Below are 10686 nucleotides of genomic sequence, written 5' to 3'. Positions count from 1 at the left end.
ATTTTGTAATCACCGAAATAAAATCACGTACCTGCCACGTACACAGAACAGCCAACAGTGTAGGATGCACAAATTTGAAAAGGAAGTGTTTCTTTCCACTTGAGCTACTGTATTGCGCCATCTCTTTGTTGAAAACGTCGTTCATTGCAAATGTCGCATTTCATAAGTAAAGTTTTGTATTCCTAGAAACCCAAAATTTGTTTGTCAGCTGCGGGAAGAGGAGTTACCTGTTGTGCAGCATTGTAAGTTTTCACCATTGCACTATGAGCCGAAAGTATTTTTTTGCGATTTCCTTATCGATGTTTTATCTGACTGCTCTTTCACAGAAGGGATAAAAACGTTACAGTCAGCGAGACTGGAAGTGCGAACCATAACAGATGCTATTTCTCAGGTCAGCGCATTACCATAGAGCTGGCGTTGAAGTACGTGTCTTAGCTTACTCTTACGAGTTCGATAATGTCTAGCACTCGTAAACCGCTATTTAAAGGACGAGATTAGTTGCGATTTCCACGTGCAACGACTTTCCTAGGCTGAAAACCGTAAATTTACAATCTTTTGTTACACCTAACGTGATAATAAATCAGATTATTCAATGGAAATGACAGGTAAAATCAAGTGAACTTTGAGGATAAATTCCGTGAGCACCAGGAAGGAACTCTTCGATCACAGAGTTGCAAAACATACGTTGCCTTGTTGTCAAATCTCAGTTACAGTACCAGCAGAAAGAAGACGAACCGATGTGATCGTACAGCGGGCTGGGAAGTGACCATAGCTGGTGTCTCCAAGTCGCGGTTGCTACGGCCTGGAATACGTAATGCGTCTGATTCGCATTTCTGTAACTAGGTTTAGGGACTGGAGCGTGGTTACTAATAATACTCCAAACTGACTGAAAACTAAGCATCATATACCAGTAACTCTCACAGTTGTTTTTATATTTATTTCGTAAGTGTACTAAAAACTAAGAAGCTCATTCAGAGACGTTTTGATGCCTCGCCGATAGTCGAGCAAAACAAACAAATAAAGAAAAAAAGAATGTGTGTGTGTATGATAGAGAGAGAGAGAGAGAGAGAGAGAGAGAGAGAGAGAGAGAGAGAGAGAGAGAGAGAGAGAGAAATCAAAAAGAATGAGAGAGAGTAAGAAATTGTTGTAAAGAAATTGAATCATGGTATGTAAAGAAATCTTTCATTAAAATTACACGTTACACATCATTACGAAATATCGTATTCATGATCTATGAAACAAAAATTGATCTAATGTAATCTAATCATATCATATTGATGGCTATCCATGAAGAGTCATGAATTACCGAAATTTTTGCCAATACCAGTAATGAAATCTAAACTTGAAAATAAAAGACGACAATTTTTGTAATAAACCTGGACTCCTAACAAGACAATTTCGTCCCTGTTAACTAACCACGAAAGATGTCTGATATACCTCCAAGCTCAAGTAACAAAGTGCGCATGCATTTAAAGATTAAGTGCATGATGTGAAGTTATATGACGGAGATACGAACCCAACACGTAATCGTATTGTTAATTAAGTAAAATCAAATGTTACGTATCGGTTTTCCTTACCAGCTGCTAGGTGTTTGAATCTAAACTAAGGATACAAACTTTTGTACCTAAGCGACAATCTAACTACACGCCTACCGTGCATCCACAAATATAGCTTAAATATCAGTTTCTTACTCACCAACGGTAAGGTGTGTGCGTGTTTGACAAGAAATAATGACACCTATTGCGATTGTTGGCAACACATGAATAGACATTAAAAGCGCACGTTGGTTTTCACTAGCGGGACGGTGTGCACGTTATAGGGCTTGAACTGAAACTATGAATATTTTTGTATTGGATCAGGATTCGGACCCACATCCTTACCTTTGGAGGAGACCTAGAGAAGGTTGCAGTCTTGCGAAAAGGGACGAAATGGTTGAACTATAATGTCCCGAGAGATTCAGATCCTCGAAAGAGGAGAAACGAATTCGAATCACAGTCCAGCACCAAATTTTTCAACGTCTCTAGTTGAATCAATTACAAGTAAAATAAGAGCCCCATCCTTTAAATGGCTATCGGTTCATAAAATAAAATAAAATTTTCTAATGTAAGTAAGTTTACTGGCGACTGTATTTCTGTTTACGATGACTTCCGCTATGTCATTTCCCAACGTAACCTGGCTCTGCCCAGTTGGTAATGATGGAACGTGATTTGTATTGCGAATTCTGGATTATAACGTCTTTCTTTTGAGGTTACCAGACGCAAAGTAAATCTGTTTGTGCTTCTTAAAAGTAAATGTCTGAACCCACGCATTGCTCCTGTGATAGTTCCACCAGGCCACTGTGCCCACATTTCCCAGCCCCAGGAGTGAGCTGCAATGGATGATGTGCTGAGCTTACAAAAGTAGTCACGGTGGATAAAACGCGAGTCTATTAAATGTTTAAGTAGAAAAAAGCTTCTGACGCGGAGATTATGCTATTCTCATGCAGCAGGATGTAAAGACCCTTGTAGGCATCATAGGCTCGATGTGAAGCCATTTTGAAATGTTCACAAATTCAGATATTTTCTTAGTTCGTGAAGATCCACTGGGAAGTGTGAAGTTACCGGATAATTGGATTATTACCGACATTATTACTATCATTTTCTTCATGTCGCTGCTGGAACACTGTACTTGAATATAAGTTCGTGCCTTTTGGTCACTATACAAGTAGTTTCCCAAGAAGAGGTTCTTTCTCTGTCTACAGAATTCTTTTCATGTTAATATCAAACATCAGCAATTACTCATAGATTACATTAAAACTAAAGTAATCGATGAAGACGTTACTTGATAACAAAAACGCGCTGCCATTCTTCTATTACTTGCGCCTAGAAATGGCTGTCGAGTGCTGCCAAACCAAAAGCTAAGAGATGTTACTGCCTGCCGATATACGTTCGAATCCCTGCCCAGTACAAAGCCTTACCTCACGGCAATTCAAGTAAGTTACTTGTTAAGAACCAAGATTCAACATCTCTCGTCGTTCGTTAACAGTGAAAATAGGTGCTGGGTAGGAATTCGCGTCCGGCAAAAATACTTGCGATATGTAATTTAAAGTTGAAATTTGAAAACTGGCTCTGTCTAAAATCGAGGTATATCACTCTCTGTATGCCTAATCAGGAGTGACAGTTAGTATCCGTCAGGCACGAAATCATTGCTTAGTCTGCATGACCTGAGTTTGCATCCATAAGCAGAACGAGACGGTTCGTCGTGTCATTTGAAGTTCATACATATTCTCAACTGGTTGCCCGTGAATAACTTCAATTTTTAATCTCATTTTGTGTTCAATGATAAGTACGGTATGTTACTTTGAAGAGGAAATCATGAATACGACGAATTTACTACGTGTATTACCTATCTGACGTAATAATGAGAGTGGTAAAATGTCAGGTATGTCATTTATTGTAATAAATGTGAGCTACAAGCCTTAAGGGCAGTCTTATCTGTGGTAAGGTGTTCCGTGATATTTGTAGTATCGTGGTATTACTTTACATCTTGAGTTATTGCGATACAGAACAGTGTTTTCTTGTGGTGATTTGTTGGAACCATTTTCAATAGTCAAACGACTGTACCAAGAAGCGATAAGGGGACCTGCTAGACAGTTGCGTTATGTGGGTTGCATGTGAATCAGGCGAAATTCAATTCGGGCGTTAGGATAGTTTTGAGCATGACTGTACGTGTAGGGTCAAATGAATGATTAGAGTTGAAGAAAAACTGGATGATTAATTCAAGCCAAAGAGCTTCACAAATTGATAAGTCGATAACGTGTTGGGCCACCTCTGGCCTTTCCGCGGTCAGTTACTAGGCTTGACATTCACTGATAAAGTTAGTTTATACCCTTCTGACGGATATCGTACCAAATTCAGTTCAGTTGGTTCGTTACATCCTCAAAATCGCGACCTGCTTTAAAGAACCTGCACATTGTGCTCCAGATGTTGAAAATTGATGAGAGATATGGCGATCTTGCTGAGCAATTTATTGCCTTGCGTGTACAAACACGTAGATACGATATCCGTGTGTGGTGCGTAAATTGTCGGTAGGCACCTCACTTAGTGTCCCGAGCAGAGTTCAAGCCGCCATAAAGACAAAGGGTGGACGCACTGCATATTAATGTCCACTAACAGGTGTCTGTACACTCACTGATAGGATAGTGTATTTCGAAATGTTAGCAGAGGCCAGAAGTTGGAGCATTTGGTCTTCCTTTTTAAAGCTTACGTGGGGCGAGTCGTAGAATCTCTAAAAAGAGACACCTCTGGCAACACTAGTTGAAAGTGGCCTTCAAACTAGCTGTCAGAGCTGCCGTAGCCGAGACGCCCCCTGGGTAAACGCTACGGATTTCTGCAGTCGCGCCTCGCGATCTGTCACGAATTATGGAATGTATTCGCAGATACCAATTGTAATACGACAACGGCTATACAGTTTGCTGGAAACGTACAGGATGTTCTGAAATTCCCATCACTACCTGCTACAACTTGTAGAGGGGAATGAGTACATAATACTCTTATTTTAAATTGTAACCTGTCTCCCGAGACGTACCGTATACTAGAACCACTTGAAAACATGTTGCTAACGCTGTCACTTTGATAAGTAATTTGTTACATTGAGGAGCCAAAGAAATATCGTTTAAGGTCCCCGCGAGCACGCAGAAGTGCCTCAACACGCCGTGGCATGGACTCTACTGATGGCTGAAGTCGCGCTGCAGGGAACTGACACCATGAAACCTGCAGAGCTGCCCATAAATCCGTAACAGTAAGAGGGAGCAGAGATCTCTTCTGATCAACACGTTGCAAGGCATTCCAGATATGCTAGTTAATGCTATAAAATTTACTAGAAACGTACAGTATGTTTGGGGAGTTTGGTGGCCAGCGAAAGTGTTTAGGCTCGGAAGAGTGTTCCTGCAGCCACTCTGTAGCAACTGTGGTTGTGTGGGCCGCTCCATTGTCCTGCTGGAATTACCCACTTCCGTCGGAATCCACAATGAACACGAATGGATTCAGGTGATCAGACAGGATGTATCTAGACGTATCAGGGATCCCACATCACTCCGAATGCGCACGCTCTACAACGTCACAGAGCCTCCACCAGATTGAACAGTCCGCAGTTGACATGCGGGGTCCATGGAGTCATGATGTTGTCTTCATACCCATACACGTCCATACTGTATATACATTTTGAAATGAGACACGTCCAACCAGGGATTATGTTACGAGTCATCAACAGTCCAATGTTCGTACCGATGGGCCCAAATGAGGCGTAAAGCTTTGTGCTGTGCAGTCAGCAAGGGTACACGAGTGGGCCTTCGGCTCTGAAAGGCCATGTAGATGATGTTTCCATGAATGGTTCGCATGCTGATACTTGTTGATGGTCAAGCATTGAAATTTTCAGTTATTTTCGGAAGGGTTGCACTTTCGCCACTCTGAACGATTCTCTTCAGATTCCATTCTTGCAGGATTTTTTTTCTGGCCGCAGAGATGTTGGAGATTTATTGTTTTACTGGATTGCTGATATTCACGGTGCCCTCGTGAAATGGTCGTACAGGAAAATCCCCACTTCATCGCTACCTCGTAGATGCTGTGTCCCATCGGCCTTGCGCCAAGTATAAAACCACGTTCAAAGTCATTTAAATCTTGATAACCTGCCATTGTAGCAGCAGTAACCGATCTAACAACTACGGTAGACACATGTCTTACATAGGCGTTGCCGGCGGCAGCACCATATTAAGCCTGTTTACATATCTCTGTGTTTGAATACGTATTATTATAATAGTTTCTTTGGCATTTCAGTGTAGATGTGACCGAGTACATCTATTGTTCTACAGTTTCACTCTTTAATAACCAAAGAATCAAAAAAATCGGTCTTCAGAGACACTGGTTTTACAGGAGGGCGTTTTCCAATTTGAAATTACAATGATATTATTTCCTTCAGCTGCTGACGGGCGTTAATAGATATCAACGAAGACAGGTGAAAATGTGTGCCCCGACCGGAACTTGAACCAGGGATCTCCTGCTTAGATGGCAGTCGCTCTATCCATCTGAGCCACAGACGGCACAGAGGATAGTGAGACTACAGGGACTGTCTCGCGCACGCCTCCCGCGAGACCCACATTCTCACCTTTGTATGTCCACACACTACATTCGTAGCGTCCTTTCGCACATGTCCGGAAGAACAGACACAATATCCATATAAATATATTTTCCAATTCGCGTGCGCTGCGTCTCCACGGGGCACCACAGACGCACCTGCTGACGGTGAAGACACCCATAGTCGAAGACGTTGTGCAATGGCAACGAAAAGCGTGTGGGGAGGAGTCAGACGTTGTGGACAACGATCTTGATAAAGGCGACCAGCAGCTCTTCCAGTACTGTGCGCTTTGGCCACACAGGATACTCGTGTCGGTGTATTCGGCAAAAGTGTGCTCAGAAATGTTGCTCTAACACTCACAGTCACATGAACGAGACTCGATCCAGGTCAGAGAGGAGGCAGCCGTCAAATGACAGCATAGGATCAGACGTAAGTAACCCCCCCCCCCCTCCAGTGATTATAACCCTGTTGCATACCACATTAGCGAAGGTGTATTTATACGGCTGTAGCACGGATATACCTTTCCATACATGGGCTCCTCTTCAGAATATCGTCACTCAGTTCCCTAGAAGTTTTTAACGGGAATTTTGCAACATCCTGTATCTCTCCACTAACTATACAGTTCTTTCCAGAATTAGATCCCTCTGCAGTGGAGTGTGCGCCGATATGAAATTTCCCGGCAGATTAAAACTGTGTGCGGGACCGAGACTCGAACTCGGGACCTTTGCCTTTCGTGGGCGAGTGCTCTACCGTCTGAGCTACCCAAACACGACTCACGTCCCGTCTAAACAGCTTTACTTCTGCAGTACCCCGTCTCCTACCTACAGCTGTTGTACGACATTCGAAATATACGGATGTATTTCAGAATTTCGGCGTAATGCAACTTCGCAGAAACATGACTGAATTTTCCTGTATATTGTTATCATTAAAACCAAGCACCGTCTCAGTACCTAATACTTTTTGATATGGAGACAATTTTCATCATTTCAAGCACTATTAAAGTTGGTAGGTGTAGGAAAAAAAATACCAGTACCATACTGTAAATATCGGTGAGAAGCGATAGAATTCCTACAAACAACTTGGAGAAAATCATTTTGGGTTCTAGGCCATGTCATTATAAAACAGTGAAACAACTAAAATAACTACATTCCGACCATCGTTTGAACGATCCTCTTCAGAGCGAATAAATGCCACGAAATTTCAAATCAGCAGCAGCGAAATGAAAGGTCGATTTGGAAACTGTTCCTATTTCTTCTTTCTTATCTTCGATTAATTTCCCAAATATCTTGTTCATTTCGTATGTTGCTTTCTTTATACAAGGTGTTTCACATTTCTAGAGCTTGCAATTTTACCTAGTAACTCATGCATGCAAACGTCATCTAACGAGGCTACAGAGCATCAAAATACAGGCACCAGCCCCGGCGAATGTATGTAAGTAGAGTGTGATGCCGTGATTATTTATCAATTTGATCATGTATCATGTTCCGGAAGTTACAAGGGAATATCGTTATCATACCTCTGACGGCGGAATACAAGTACTGGTACTGTTGTTGCTAACTTTCATAGGTGGTAGTATGGATCAAAGTAAGAAAAAAATGTCCGGTAAACATGGGAACACGCGATCTAGTGTGAGGCGCTATGAGCACTTGTTCAACAGTGGAGATATGTTTTATGCTAGCGAAGATGAACAAGTCCTCACAGCTATTAAGGTATGCATTTTACAGCCCATGTGTACTGGACATTCGGTCCATACTACCACCTCTGAAAGTTTCCTGCCCTACATCTTAGCTGCAACACTACTGGTACATACTGTCACACGCAACAGGAATGTCTTCTCTTCCAATTTTCCGTTATAGGGACATAACCTCAAATTTATACATTTATCCATCTCCATCATCATAGAAAATTGGTAACATCTTCATTGAATCTTTCTGTGTACACATATTTTACAGACTCCAGCGCCTGTAACTTCGATACCCTGTAGCGTCGCTGGATGACGTTTCCAGACATCGATTCCTATGTAAAACATCATCTGGTAGGTCCCCTCTACAGACGCGATAAGTGTGTAGCACGACGTGTGAAACATTCTGTATGCAAAGTGAATAACATGGGTGAATGGGCTAGAACCGAACCGCCCCCCCCCCCTCCCATTATCTCTCTCTCTCTCTCTCTCTCTCTCTCTCTCTCTCTCTCTCTCTCTCTCTCTCTCTCTGTCTCTCTCTCTCTCTCTGTCTCTCTCATTCTCTCACTTTCATTCTCTCACTCTCTCTTCTCAACTATCAACTGCCAGCTTTCCTTTATGTCTTTTAAGTCTTAAAATTGCTGTCTGATTTCTGGCAGAGCTCTAGATAACATGCCGCTCACTGTATTTTATCGCTGGTTGCATCATCTTAAATTCAAACTGTATATTTTGCTCAAAATTGTCAGACGTTATTTTGTAACATCTATAGATGTTATAAATATGGGTTGAATTTCTTCAACCGATCTCTAGCGGCTAGTGTGTTCTCTCAAAATCGATTTTCCTCTAGCTCGTCTCCTCTAATTCCTGTGTAAATATTTTGGATCGGTATTTTCAGCCAGGACGTATGAAAGTGATGGTTCGATAGTATCCGCACTTATCACTATTTGCCTTATTTGGTGTTGGTGTTATTTTTTTAGTTTAGTCTGAAAATTTAGCAGTCACGTCAGTTAGCATAGATGTTGAGGAGTGAAGCAGCAAACGTCGACAGAGTGAGTCCTCGCCGGTGCTGATAGAGCCTTCTGGTGGCGAAGCCCTGCACTACAGACAACTGAGTGTGTGAGGAACTAGTAGCGACATCTAGCAGCGAAGTGATGAACAGCAAAATGGCCGCGAAAATTGAGTGACTTAAATGTCTAGTTGCTGTTTATTTCTTCCTTTACACTATTATTACAAAACAGATTACGGCATCACTGCTCGGTTTGTCTGTTACCGTATTTTTGTGTATTTCACACATTACAAAATAGTTCTGTTCTGATAACATATAATGCAAACTACATCTCGAGCGACATTAATGTACGCAGCATGTTACATTCATCATTCCCTCTTCGTAATTTAGTATTACTAATAGTTTTGTCCACACTTTTAAGCATTAAAAATGGATATGTGGCTCGGAACAGGACTACTGTTACATTAAATGTTAACAACATAATCGCACGGTATAGTGAGTTAAAGAATATTGAACAGCAACGAGAACTGTAAGTAAGTTTATGCAGTGCAACGTTAGTGATATAATAGTACAACAGTAATAGGCGTTTTTCAGCCCTTATTTCTATTTTACAGTTTCACTCATTACTGATGGCAAATGCCTTGCAGAGAACGTAATATTCTGCATCTTCGGTACGGCCTTTACAATCTCTTTCATTGAACTGCACTTAACCTGGAGAGGTAGTAATACAATTTTTTCTCTGATCTACAAGATACTTTTACAAAAAGTAGAGGCAGAGAGGTAGTCATGTAACTATTAATCGAAATATTATATGAACTATATGGGCGTGTTAGTAAAATCACCAAGAAATTCCTCTTATTAATTCTAAGTGTTATCTGTTTGATACAGCATTCAGCTCACATAAAACCACGAGAAATATCGTTTTTATAAAAAAAACAGTTTATGTCATTAGTGACCTGTGTAAAATCAAACATCTCATTTTGACACTAGAATAATTTGAGAAAAAAAAGGCCTGTTTTAGTTTTTGAAAATGCAATAAGTGAAAACAATGTATTTTTAAAAGGTATTGTCAATTGTTACGAAACGATTTATTATACAGAATTTATTAATCGCATAGTAAATCATGATACAAAAAAGAACACCTTGTTGGCTTGTGATACAGTATTTTGCATTTTCTTATGACTTTGAAATAATTACTGCTTTTTCAGCACTGAGAATGAGTAAAATACATTATGTAATATATGAATCAGTATGATAAACTTTTTTCGAATATTCATTGTTAACTACAAGAAAATGGCAGATGTTTGGGTATTTACCTCAGAAGTATTCAGCACACGAAGGATAACAAAAATCATTTTTTTGGTAAGGTTTTTGTTTCATAGTTTCCTACAAATATTACTGATACCATAGTGAGATATATTAAGTACCTTAAAATATATGTAGATGTGGTCTGGTGAAGAAAGTGTGTGAATTAAAATTTAAAATGCTTGCACCAGCATAACCAGGTTTAGTTTGTAGTGTGGGAGTGAGCTCCACGTGGGACCCGAAGCACGGACCCCACGGGGGTACCCGGCATGCGCCACATGCCAAGGCAGAGGTGGAGGCTAGTGTTCGGAAGTCTGAAAATTCCAGCGCCGGCCGGGGATTGAACCCCGGCCCGGCTGGGGCGAATAGCCCCAGCCGAGGCGCTGGAACGTTCCAGACCCCCTTACCACTAGACCACCGGGGACCCCGGCTGTTTCTTGCTCCATAGTCCAGCTAGTGGTCGTAGAGCACTTCCTGCTGTCCTCCGTGTTTACACCGAGGCAGCAGTGGCGTGGTGTAACAGGAAGTGTTTACTTGCGTCCGCTGGATGTCCACTTAGTGTACGACTTATTTACCCGGCTGA

This window comes from Schistocerca gregaria, unplaced genomic scaffold, assembly GCF_023897955.1.
Source record: "Schistocerca gregaria isolate iqSchGreg1 unplaced genomic scaffold, iqSchGreg1.2 ptg000198l, whole genome shotgun sequence".
Lineage (NCBI taxonomy): Eukaryota > Metazoa > Arthropoda > Insecta > Orthoptera > Acrididae > Schistocerca > Schistocerca gregaria.
Note: the sequence above shows the minus strand (reverse complement) of the source record.